The sequence below is a fragment of the Hippopotamus amphibius genome, chromosome 10, assembly GCF_030028045.1.
Source record: "Hippopotamus amphibius kiboko isolate mHipAmp2 chromosome 10, mHipAmp2.hap2, whole genome shotgun sequence".
Taxonomy (NCBI): domain Eukaryota; kingdom Metazoa; phylum Chordata; class Mammalia; order Artiodactyla; family Hippopotamidae; genus Hippopotamus; species Hippopotamus amphibius.
The window spans coordinates 50,552,435-50,566,926 of NC_080195.1; the positions used below are offsets into that span (position 1 = coordinate 50,552,435).

General features: G+C 34.1%; 2 pseudogenes; both read right to left on the minus strand.

Moving 5' to 3' along the window:
• Positions 1–5,170: 5,170 nt before the first annotated feature.
• LOC130829825 (ELL-associated factor 2-like) overlaps positions 5,171–14,492 on the minus strand; it is a 30,063-nt pseudogene continuing 20,741 nt past the window's right edge.
• Positions 6,190–6,884, minus strand: LOC130830450 (60S ribosomal protein L10-like; annotated as a pseudogene).

The window sequence follows — 14,492 nt, forward strand, 5'->3', positions numbered from 1 at the left end:
AAATGGGATGACTTCAGTAACAGTAAAAAAAAGGTTTCTTTCCTCTTATTAGGAAACTCAGTTTGGATAAAATATATCAAGAAAAGAAATTCACTAATTTTTTAAAAAGAAATTCCGAGTGGCTATTACTGGTATAACAAGATCGCTGCTGATTTTTCCATATCATTTTTGCGTCCAAAATATTTCTAAATTCTTTTATTATTTCTACTGTTTGTTGATTTCTTTGGATTTTCTATGTAGACAATTACATTGTCTACAAATAAGGATCATTTTATTTCCTGTTTCCAATTCTTATTTTCATTTCTTTTACTTGTTTTACTGCATTCTCTAGAATCTTCAGTACAACACTGAATAAAAATTATGATACTAGTCCTCCTTCGCTTCTTCCTGACTTTAACGGAAATGCTTCTAGAGTCTCTGTTAGGATAATGTTGGCAGCAGTTTTGTTTTTTGCAATTAACTTTTATAACGTTAAGGAAATTCCCTGATATTCAACCTCCAGGGAAAGTTTTAAAATTAATAAATATTGACTTCTGTCAAATTCAAATTTGTTGAAATGATCATATGGTTTTATTCTTATAATCTGTTAATGTGGTAAACTATATTGATATCATTTCAGATACTGAACATTTCTTACATTTCGGTGATGAGCCTTTTTTGGTCATGACTTAGCTTGCTTGTTTTAAGAACACTGGCTATTCAATTTGCTAATATCTTATTTTGTAATTTTGCATCCATGTTCTTAACTGAAATTGGTCTATAATGCTTTTTGTCTTGTCTTCAGTTTTAATATTGAGATTACCCTAGAATTATCAAAGAACTGGGTTGCTTCCCCTAATCTTCTGTTCTCTGAAACAGTTTGTAGAAGATGAGTTGTCTGTTCCTTGAAGATTCGTTAAAATTCATCTTAAAATTATCTTCAGTTTTCTTGCATCTTGGGGATAGGGAGGTAGGGTGAAGGAGGAAGAGACATTAATTGTTAATGGTTTCTTCAGACTTTGCATTCCTTTTTGAGTTAGAATTGGTAAATTTTACTTTTTTCGTAGAAAATCACCCATTTTTATGCCAAATTTACTGGGATAAAATTTTTGTAAAGTTTTCATAATTAAAAAGATAAAAACATAATTTCAACCACTCTTTCATTCCTAATATTGAGGTTTTTTTCATTTTTTCTTCATCAGCCCTAGTTGAAGGTTGGTCCTTTTTTATTAGTTTTCAAAGAAATAACTTTTAGTCTTGTTGCTCCTCTAATGTTTCCTTGTTATCTATTACACTAATTTCAATTCTAATCTATAATACTTTCTTCTCCTGCTTTAAGATGTTATTGTTCTTTTAGTTCCTCAAGGTGAAACTTTCACTCTTTATTTTCAATTTTTTTTAAAAAAAGAACATTTTGAAATTTCCCTATCAGAATCATTTTGGTTGCACCCCAAAACTGCTGAGACATTTTTGATATTGCTTAATTATAAATATTTTATAATTTCATTGTAATTTCCTTTTAACATGTGAGTCACTAGGTATGTGCTCCAAAGTTTCTAAGTATGTATTTTAAAGTATTTTTTGTTACTTATTTATATTCTCATTGTCTTATAGTCATATGATATGATTGATAAAATATGATTTCTTCACTTCTTCAAGTAAATGTGTTACTTCATTTGTCCCAGTAGAAAGTAATTTCCATAAATGTTTTATATTTATATTCTTAAAAGAATGACTGCTTTTCACTTTTAGATTGCAAGATTTGATGTATTTACTACTAGGATGGACAGGTTCAATCTCCCAAGGCAATAGAAATAAAAATGAAAATAAACAAATGGGACCTAATCAAACTTACAAGCTTTTGTACAGCAAAAGAAACCATAACCAAAAAGAAAAGAAAACCTACAGAATTGGAGAAAATATTTGCAAAGGATGCAACTGACAAGGGCTTAATTTCTGGAAATATACAAACAGTACAAACAACTCAGCAACAAAGAAACAACTTAATCGAAAAATGGGCAGAAGACTTACAGAGACATTTCTCCAAAGAAGAAATACAAATGGCCAATAGGCACATGAAAAGATGCTCAACATGGCAAATTATTAGAGAAATGCAAATCAAAACTACAATGAGGTACCACCTCACACCTATCAGAATGGCCATTGTTAAAAAAGTCCGCAAATAACAAAAGCTGGAGAAGGTGTGGAGAAAAGGGAACCCTCCTACATGGTTGGTGGGAATGTAAGTTGGTGTAGTCACTGTGGAAAACAGTATGGACATTCCTCAGAAAACTAAAAATAGAACTGCCATCCAACAATCCTACTCCTGGGCATATACCCAGACAAAACTATAATTCAAAAAGATACACGCACCCCACGTTCACAGCAGCACTATTCACAATAGCCGAGACACGGAAACAACCTAAATGCCCACCGACATGAATGGATGAAGATATGGTACATATATGCAATGGAATGCTACTAAGCCATAAAAAAGAATGAAATAATGCCATTTGCAGCAACATGGAAGCAACTAGAGGTTACCATATTTAGTGAAATAAGTCAGAAAGAGAAAGAAAAATACCATATGATATCCCTTATATGTGGAATCTAAAAGATGACACAAATGAACCTATCTATGAAACAGAAACAGAATCAGGGACATAGAGAATAGACTGATGGTTGTCAAGGGGTAGGGTGGTGGAAGACAGTTGTTTTGGGAGTTTGGGATTAGCAGATACAAACTGGTATATACAGAATGGCTAAACAACAAGGTCCTACTGTATAGCACAGAAAACTACATTCAGTATCCTGTGATAAACCATAATGGAAAGGAATATATATATATACGTATATATACACACACACACGTATATGTATATATATACATATATATAGAGAGAGTCACTTTGCTGATAGCAGTAATTAACATATTATAATTCAGCTATATGTCAATAAAAATAAATTTAAAAAAGATAAAAAGAAAAAATAAATGTGGACACAAACACACAGAGAAGGAAGATGGACGCCAAGTTTGGAGCAAGTTTGGACGCCAAGGAACACCAAGGATTGCCAGCAACCACCAGAAAATAGGAGAGTCACAAAACAGATTCTTCTCCAGAGCCTCCAGAAGAAATCAACCCTGCTGACACTTTGATTTTAACTCCTGGACTCCAGAAGTGTGAGAGAATACATTTCTGTTGTTTTAAATTGCCTAGTTTGTGATATTTCCTAGCATCCCTAGGAAACTATCACAGTGTAGATTCTTCCATTTGTTTGTGCTCTTGCAAAACATAAATTGCTTCCTATGACTAATTTTAATTTACAGAAATGATACTGTGCTGCGGACAAAAACAAAAAAGATAGCATTTATTATGTTAAAAAAAAGGGCATGTTAATTGTGTTGTTCAAAGATTTTATACCCTTACTAAATTCTGTCTCCTCGATTATAGATGCATTAAATCTACCATTACGTTAGACTTGTCAATTTCCCTACTTCCGTCAATTTTTCTTTTATATATACAAACACACATGTAACTAAACATATTTTAATGTATGTACATACATACATCATGAAGGTATATTATTATGGGCATACAAATTTCTCCTAGTATTTGTCATTATCTGGCCATTCAAGAAATCAGATGCTACAATTTTGCCTCTCAGGTAAAAATAATAGCACTAAAGACATAAATAACTGGAAGTTCAAAAGACCTTTGCTGGTCCCTAATTAACTCACAGTTTTACACTACCGTAAGCATAACCATAGTTTTACTCTACCACCCATTTTGGCTCCTCCCTTATTTAGTTCTGTTGTTAAGCTAGAGCAAGTCAGTCTTTCCTAGATGCTTATTCTACCATTATTAATTAACACAGTGAGATAAGTTTTAAATATCAAGTCCCATTCTCCCCCAGAGAGCATCAACCTGTGTGCCTTTATGAAAAAGAATTTCCTGAGCATCTGCTATGTATCAGATACTGTACAGGTGCTAGCATTCAGTGATAAGCAAAATAAACAAGATCACTGTCCTCCTGGAGCTTATACTCTAGAAGAGAGCAAATCAAAAAAATGTAAATTTGTTAACGACAATTGATATAAAGAAGATATTGCTCTGAAAGTCTATAACAAGGGGGATTTGATCTTGTCAGAAAGGTCAAGAAAGGCTTTCCTGATAAAGTAAATCTTGAACTGTCATCTAAAGGAGAAAAAGTTAACTACATGAAAAGAAAGAAGTATTTCTAGCTGAATGGACAGTACATGTATAGTCCCTGAGGTAGGCGAAAGTATTTGAGTGTGGTGACAAAAAGCAGGAAAATGTTGCTAGAGCAGAAAGAGCAAGACCTTTATGTTCAAATGTTTTGTCTCTATGACAAAAGAGAGGATAAGCTACTGAAAAGTTCAAAGTAGGAGAGACAAATAATACTTGAATTATGAAAAGATCAATATGGCCACAGTGTACTTAGTGGATCAAAAATGGGTTTGAGTACATAAGGCATGAACCAGTTAGGAAGACATTGCATTATTAAAGCAACAAATAACGGTAAGTTTAACTAGACTGATAGTGGTGGAGATGCAGAGAAGTAGATGAATTTGAGATTAAGGAGTAATATAAACAGGACTCGGTGAAGGACTGACTATGCTGTAAAGAGGGAGAGGAACTCAACCTTAAAATACAATCACTTCTGGTTTGCATAATTAGATGAATCCTGCCTTTCTCTAGGAAGAAACACAGTTAGCCAAAGGTTATAAATTGGTTTTGGACAAGGTGAATTTGAGATGCCTTTTAATATGAGATGTATTGGACTTATGTTTCTAGAGCTCAGAGGTTGTGGGTCAGAGATACAAATTTACAAGTCCTCTATATATAAGTATTGACTGCAACAGAATTATGGAGATTATCTGAGGAAAGAATATAGAATAAAAAGGACCTAGAATTAAGCCTTGAGGAACTCCAGCTCTAATGACTGAGTAGAATAGTATAAATCAGCAAAGAAGAGACAGAAAAGTGCCTAGAAAGACAGGAGAAAAGACAATAAGGCATTATGTCACAGAGTCTAATGAATAATTCAATAACAAGGGAATGGTTAATGCTGCCAAATGAATAAAAAAGAAGTCTCTCTCTTTAAGCAAATTTTAGACCGTAATCAGTATGGCTCCACTGTGAATTCTTACTTTTCCAATTACTCATGCTTATGTACACTTACTCAAAGTATTCATCAGAAGGCCACTGCTGTCATGATGTTTATTAGGACCAGCCACTATCTCAGGAATCTTGCACTGTGGCATGGTAGACATGGTAGGATGTTCTGAGACATAATTCCCTGGATTAGAAGCAGAGGATCTGCACTCTTCAACTTCTGAATCACTGGAACTATCCTCACTGCTTGAAGATGAGGAACTTTTGGAATCTGATGAACTATCACAGCTGCTCATCTGGTCCATTAGACTAGCTTCTGCATTCAGTTCTGAAAATAAAACAGACGTTAATAGGTCAAATAAATAATATTAACTACAAATATTAAATATAATTAAATTTGAGTGTGTCAGTTTCTAGCAAACTTGATGAGGAATAAATAAGACTAAATATACATTCCCAGTGTTTAGTGCATTTTATTTAAAAAGTTCCTCTACTAGTACAAAATGAAAAGTAAAACCCCTCTTCCTACCCCCTCCTCAAGTTCCTTTAATCCTACTCCCCAGGAATAATCACTCCTAACATTTTCTTGTGACCATATATGTTTTAAAATTCTGCTTGGAAACTGGCATTTTAGATTTTGACACCCAGCTCACCTATTGTTAGAGCTTAAGCGTGGTCTTTGTTACTACCCAACCAAGAGGTTTAAAAAAAAATGGCAACTTTTCTAGCAAAAATTGCATCCCTGAACCCAAACCTTTCTTTCCCAGCTCTTCTCTGGTAGTACTTCTTTCTCCCCTGTCCTAGGTCTGGACAACACACAGACATAGTTCATGGGCCCCCAAAATAATAAAATCAAAAGCTCCTCTACTATCAAGCCAACCTATACTCAATGTTGGGATTATGAAAAGTAAAGGACATACACAATATGTAAATTTAAACACTGTATATACCATTATACTTAATTACACATGTAACTCAAGTAAAATACAAAAAAGAATGTGAATATCTTTTCTTGACAGGAAAGTAGGATTTATTAGTGGACATGAGTAAGCAGGAGACAGCACCAAGACTCTCATGAGTGCAGGGCCCGCCATTTGTCCAGAGGGCCATGATTAGGGATGGATTTGACCCTGCAGCCATCCTGGATGAACCGCTTTTCTGCCACCATGTTTTCAAATTCATCCGCATTAAACTTAGTAAATCCCCACTTCTTGGAGATGTGGATCTTCTGGCCACCAGGGAACTCGAACTTGGCCCTGCGGAGGGCCTCAATCACAGGCTCCTTGTTCTGCAGCTTGGTGTAGATGGACATTATGACTTGGCCAATGTGGACCCTGGCCACTGTGCCCTGGGGCTTTCCAAAGGCACCACGTATACCTGTCTGGAGCCCCTCAGCCCCAGCACAGGACAACATCTTGTTGATGCCTTTGAAGTGGAAGGGGTGGAGCCATATTTGAATATAAATATGAAAACCATCTTTGCCACAGCTTTTCATCATGTACTTGTTGGCACACATATGGGCAGCCTCCAGGGCTTCAGAGGAGAGCTGCTCATACTCATCTGACACCATGTGGCCACAGAGTGGGAACTCATTCACTTTGCCTTCTTCTACCCCAAGTCAAAGATGTGGATCTTAGTATCAGGGATACCTCAGCAGAAGGGAGACTTTGGGTATGGCTTGTTCTTACAGTACTGGTAACAGCGGGCAGGGCGGCGGCCAGTGGCAACACCAGGATCTTCACTGGCACGCCGAAGGGCAAGAACCATGTGAACATTTTAAACTGTAAAAATTAAACTCTATTTTGATAGAAATCATCCTCCAATTCTTTTCTTATTCCCCCAATACATGTAATGCAACACAATACATAGAGATGAATTTTTTCAGCTTTTTTGAGGTATAATTGGCAAAAAACTTGCATATTACAACATGATGCTTTGATACACATATACATTGTGAAATGATTACCACAATCAGGTTAACACATAATCTCACCTAGTTACCATTGTGTGAGTATGTGTGTGTGTGTGTGTGTGTGTGTGTTGTGGTAGAAACACTTGTGTGGACGAGCCTGGTGTTGTTGGATATCCTTTTCAATCTGGGGAAGAATAAGCCAATCTGAGACGCCTTCTGTAGCTAAGTTTGGGGTCAGGACATGCTGGGCCTTAACTGTCATCTTCTGAAGGGGGAGGTTACAAGATGCCCTGACTAGGCTGTTCCTCTAGTCCTTCCTGGGGTCCCTAACCAGATTACCTTCCTCTTTCCATCTTTCAGAGTTCTCCTTTGGTTGTCTTTCGCATTATTTCCAGGGTTTATAGTTTTACTTACTGGGGAGAAGCAGAAATAGATGTCTATGTCATCTTGTCCCACAATACATTTTAAGAGACTGAACTTACACAGAATATGTTCTCTATCAAAACAAAATAATTTAAAATTTATAAATGGAACCTAGATATTCTTCAAGTATTTGAGAACTAAACACACTTCTAAGAAACCCATGGGTCAAAGAAGAAATCAAAAAGATTTCAGAAAATACTTCTAATTGAATGAAAATGAAAACACAACTTGCCAAAATCTGTCGAATACAACTAAACTACAGCTTGGAGGAAAATTTAAAATTTTAAATGATTATATTGAGAAAAAAAGGAGGTCTCAATTAAATGAACTAAGCTATACCTAAAGAAGCTAGAAAAAGAAGAGCAAAATAAAAGTAAAGTAGGCAGAAGGAAAAAAATAGTAAAAACAAAAACCAAGAAAGACAACAGAAAAAAAGTGAAAATAAATGAAACAAATTAATTGCTTGAGATAAATAATGTCGATAAAACTCCACCAGGTTTATCAAGAAAAAAAGATAACAGACATAAATTACCAATATCAGGAGTGAAAGTGGTGACAGCATGATAGATCTTATAGCATTAAATGAATAGGAAGAAACACTGTGAACTACTTTATGCCCATAAACTCAATAAATTAGATGAAATGGATCAATTCCTTGAAAGGCACAAACTACCAAGAAAAAACAGATAACCTGAATGTTCCTAAATCTTCTTAAAAAATTAGGCTGTAGTTAAAACCCTCCCCCACCCTATACACAGATCTCCAGTGACAGATGACTTCACTAGTGAATTCTACCTGTTATTTAAGGAATAAATAATATGAGTTTGATACAAATTCTTCTGTGTAATTAAAAAAGGAAGGAATACTTTCCAACTCATTCCTTTGGGCCAGAATTACTGATATAAAATCCAGCAAAGACATTACCAAACGAAACAAAACACCCAACATCCTTTATGAACATAGACACAAAAATTTGAAACAAAATTTTAGCAAGTCAAATTTAATAATATATACCAGTGGTTTTCAACCAGTTATGATTTTGTCACCCACGGAGCCATCTGGCAATGTCTGGAGACATTTTTGGTTGTCACAACTGGGGGCAAGTGGTGATATTAGCATCTAGTGGGTAGAAGCTAGGGATGCTGCTAAACATCCTACAATGCACAAGACAGCCCCTGACAAAGAACCATCTCACTCCAAATGTCAGTATTGCTGAGGCTGAGAAAAACTAATATATTAAAGTGGGCTTTTCCAAGGAATACAAACTTTCAAAAATCAATCCATATAATTCACTATATTAAAACTGAAAAATAAAAGCCATCTCAAAACTGCATAAATTTCAACAATGATTCTTGATAAAAACTCTCATCATACATAATTGTAAAGGACTGAATGTTTTCCTTCTAGAATCAGAAACAAGAGGTTTTCCACTTTGACCACCTCTAGTCAGTCAATGTTGCATTGAGGTTCTAATTGGTGCAGTAACTCACGAAAAAGAAATAAAAGCCATGAGATCAGAAAGGGGGAGGTAAAACTGTCCTTATTCATAGATAACATGATTGTAAATGTAGAAAACCTGATGGTATCTACAAAAAGCTTTAGAATAGTGAGTTTAGCAAGATTAAATATATAGGGACAACATACAAAAATTGGTTTTATTTCTATATACTAGCAATGAGCAATTACAAATTAAAATTATATAAAAGAGCATTTATAATAGCTTCAAATTTTAAATAATTATTAAAAATTAAGTAATTATACATAATTCTGACAAAATATTTGAAGGACCCGTATGTTGAAAACCCTAAAGCATTTCTGAGAGAAATTATAAATGGAGAGAGATACTGTGTTCACGGATCATAAGGCTCAATATTGTTAAGATGTCAAGTTTACCCAAATTGATCTATGGATTCAATGCAATCCCAATAAAAAATTCAACAGGCTTTTTAAGAAATTGAGAAGCTAATTCTAAGATTCATTTGAAAATGGAAGAGTCCTAGAATACCCAAAACAACTTTGTAAGAGAAGAACAAAGTTGTAGGACTAAAACTTCCTGATTTCAAGACTTATTATAAAGCTACAATTATCAAGACAATATGTTGTTGACATAAAGATAAACAAATAGATCAATGTATCAGAATAAAGAGTCCAGAAACAGACCCACACACATATGGACAACTGATTTTTTTTTTTTTACAAAGGTGCAAATATATGAGAAAAGACAGTCTTTTCAACAAATGGTGCTGGAATAATTCAATATTCACATGCAAAAAAATAAACTTTTATACATACCATGTACCATATACAAAAATTAACTCAAAATGAAGCCTGGACCTAAATGTAAAACTATAAACTTCTAAAAGAAAACATGAGAGAAAATCTTTGCTACCATTACCCTGGTTTAGGCAAAAATTTTTTCAATGTGACACCAAAAGGAGAATTCAGAAAAAAAATGAATAGAATTATGTACTCAAAATTAAAATCTTTGGCTCTTCAAATGAAAAGAGAATAAAAAAATACAATCCACAGGCTGGGAGAAAGTATTGGCAAGGCATATATCTGATAAAGAACTCGTATTCAAAATATATAAAGAATTCCTAAAACTCTAATAAGAAAATAAATGATCTAATTTTTTTTTTTTACAATTTTAATTTATTATTTTTTGGGGGGTACACCTAATCCAATTTTTTAAATGGGCAAAAGATTTGAACAGACATTGTGCCTGAAGAAAATATAATGATGGCAAATAAAGACATTAAAAGATACTCAACATCATTAGTTATTAGGGAAATACAAATTAAAGCCACAATGAGCATGATCTAGCAATCCCACTCCTGGGCATATATCCAGAAAAAACTATAATTCAAAAAGATACAAGCACCCCTATGTTCACACCAGCACTATTTACAACATCCAAGACATGGAAACAACCTAAATGTCTATCAACAAAGGAGAAGATGTGATACACACACACACACAATGGAATACTACTCAGCCATAAAAAAGAATGAAATAATGCCATTTGCAGCAACATGGATGGACCTAGAGATTATCATACTAAGTGAAGTAAGTCAGAAAGAGAAAGACAAATACCATGTGATACCACTTAAACTGTGGAATCTAAAATATGACACAAATGAACTTACCTACAAAACAGAAACAGACTCATAGACAGAGTAATAGACTTGTGCTTGCCAAGGGGGAAGTAGGGTGGGGGAGGGGATGGATTGGGAGTTTGGAATTACCAGATCCAAAGTATTATATATATATATATACACACACATACACACACACATATATAACTGAATTACTTTGCCGTACACCAGAAAATAACACGACACTGTAAATCAACTATACTTCAATACAAAAAATTGAAAAACATAAATCCACAATGAGATACCACTATATACCTTATGAAAATTGATCCAAGTGTTGATATATATGTAGAGGAATGTAAAATCACACAACTACTTTGGAAAACAGTTTGGCAGTTGCTTAAAAGTTAAACACACACCTACCATACAATCCTGCTATTTCACGCCTACATATTTACTAAAGAGAAAAGAAAACATTTGTCTTTTCAAAGACTTGTATGTGATGTTCATAGCAGTTTTATTTGTAAAAGCCAAAAACTGGAAACAACCCAAAAATCCCTCTTCAGTGTGAGCAGATAAATTGTTGTATATTCATAAAGTAGATTACTACTCAGCTATAAAAGGGATTGAACTATTGATACATGCTTCAAGAATGAATTATTTTCAAAATAATTCTGCTTAGTGCAAAAATTCTAGACAAAAAAGAGGATATGATTCCACTCACATAAATTTCTAGAAAAAGCAAACTAATGACAGTGACATAAAGCAGATCGGTACTTACCTAGGAATGGATGGGGTGTGGAGGAATGGGAGAGAGGGATTAGGAAGGAGCAGGAGGAAACTTTTTAGAGGGATAAATATGTTCATCGTCCTGACTGTGGCTGTGGTTGTAATTTCAGGATGTACACATGCACCAAAACCTAGCAAATTGTACTTTAAATACATGAAAATTTTTGTGTCAGATATACCTCAATAAAGTTGTTAAAACACATACAAACACACACACACACAAGTGATGCTACATGACTTCAGAGCCTGTGTAATTAAATAGATAAAATTTTCACCTCTCTCCACTCTATCCTTTCTTGCTTCCACTCTCCCTCTCTCGACACTTACTCTTGGAACCTAGCCACTACGATATGAGGAAGCCCAGACCACTTGGAAAGGCAATGTATAGGTTTTCCAGCTGACAACCCCCAAAGTCTCAGCCAAAAGCCAGCATCAACTGGCAGACACGTGAATAAGTGAGCCTTCAAATGATTCCAGATGCTAGACTCCAAGTCAGTCCACCTGACACCAGCTGTTCGTAGAACAGCTATGAACTATCCCTACTGAGCGCTACACAAATTGAAGATTTATGAGTAGAAAATACGTTGTCATTGTTTTAAGCCCGCCCAAATTTTCCTTAAATTCCATACATTTAGAAACTACATTCTTATAAGTAATTTATTATCAAATAACTGAAATTACAAAAATATTTAGAATTTAACTACCATAGAAGTACTATTCATTTACTAGATGCAGTTAAAGTGATACCTAGAAAGTTATTTATATGCTTAAATACATACAAAAGATAAATTCAATATAGATGAACTAAGCATCCAATTATAAGAACAACAGAGCAAACTCAAATCAAGTCAAAGAAGGAAATAAATTTTTTAAAAGAGCATACATTAATGAAAGACTAAACAAAGGAAAAAGAAAATAACAATAAAAATTAAAATAATAGCTAATATTTGAACATTTCCTAGTGCCAGGAATTACTTTAGGTACTTTATATATATTTATTGCATTTAATCCTCTTAATAATCCTAATTAATATCTCTATTTTAAAAATGAGGAAATATACACAGAGAGAATAAGAGGTTAAATAACTTTCCCTAGGCCACCCAGCTGATAAGTGATGGAGCTGGGATTTGAATGCAAGTACTTTGAATCTGTCATTCTTAGTCACCACATATATTACGTCTCACCAAGACCAAAACGTGGTTCATTGAAGCCTAATGAAACATAACAAATTCTAGAAATATTGGTTAAGAAAGTGAGAGAAAGGGCACAAATAATCAGTGTTAGGAATAAAAATGTGCCATAACTACAGACTTTGTAGAGATTTGTATGGACAAATTATGCCAGTAATTTGAAAATGTGAATTAAACTGCTAATTTTCAAGACAAATATGAATTACCAAAATTGAATAAAGAAGAAATAGAAAACCTGAACAAACCTATAGTTGTTAAAGAAATTTAGAAAAATCTACCATATACAAACTGTTTCAAGGAATAGCAAAGTATATACATCTTTTAAAGGACATTCAGACTTGTACAGATAGACAGGAAAAGAAAGAGACTGTGTTGGAAAGGAAAGAAACTTCTGTAATTTTTTAAAGCCTAAAACCAAAGTGGTAAAATGTTAAATCTAAGTTGTAGGTATATAATCTGTTATATTATTCTCTGTATTTTCTATACGTTTGAAATATTTCTTAAGAAAAATTTTAAAGGTTAATTGAAATAATGTATAGGAAGACTTGGCACATAGTAGTTACATACAAAAATAAAATATAACATATTTTTACATAACATAAAAATATACAGTATGGGCAGAAGTTAACATAGTTGCATTATGAGTTTTATATTAATATTGTCCTTTACATTATATTGTCCTCTCAATAAATAATCATTATCTGAAAAATAACAAGCTCACTGTAAAAATTCAAATAACAATGTGCATCATACAAAGTGAAAGGTTCCTATAATCCAATCTCCCAAAGATAATGCTTACATTTTAGTATAATTCTTCCAAGATCTTCTATGCATCTGCAAATATATACCCATTTTGTTTTCAAAAATGATTCATATACACACATATTGTATAATATGGAAAAACTAACTTTTTTACTTAATAATATATCTCTATGTCCTTCTTTATTACTAAAATGCGGTTTAACTCTTTTTTAATGGGGATGTATAGTACTGTAATCCCTTCTTGATGTGCACTTAGGATTTTTCCATTTCTTCCTTAGTATGAAAAACGCCACATTGAATATTCTTATGTGACTGATATAGGTATATCTATGTAATTATCTATCTGCACAAGTTTCACAATACAAGAAGTTTCTAGAATTTCTAGATAATAGGCACATTATTATTTTAATAGTTATTAGCAAATAAGGATGATGATAACGACAGCAAAACCTTATACAGTAGTTTCTACGTGCTAGACATTGTTCTAAGTGTTTTGCAGAAAAAATTCCTCTACCAAAAATAATGCTAATTTACATACTTCAAAAATGTATGAGTACATTTGTTTCCCTTTATATCATCATCAGTACTAGATACTGACAATTATTTTAGCTAGTGCCAAGCAGATAAATGAAAAAATATCTCTTTACCTTATCAAAATACTCATGATATTTTTCACAGAACTAGAACACATCCCTAAAATTTACATGGAACCACAAAAGACCCCAAACTGCCAAAGCAATCTTGAGAAAAGAGAACAAAGCTAGAGGTTTCACACTCCCTGACTTCAGACTATGCTACAAAGCTGCAGTGATCAAAACACCATGATAGGGCTTCCTAGGTGGCGCAGTGGTTGAGAATCTGCCTACTAATGCAGGGGACACGGGTTTGAGCCCTGCTCCAGGAAGATCCCACATGCCATGGAGCAACTAAGCCTGTGTGCCACAACTATTGAGCCTGCGCTTTAGAGCCCATGAGCCACAACTATTGAGCCCATGTACTGCAACTACTGAAGCCCACATGCCTAGAGCCTGTGCTCCGCAACAAGAGAAGCCATGGCAGTGAGGAGCCAGTGCACCACAATGAAGAGTAGCTCCACTCCCCGCAACTAAATAGAAGGCCTGTGCACAGCAAAGAGGACCCAACACAGCCAATAAAATAAATAAATAAATTAAAAAAAAAAAACAAAACACCACGATACTGGCAC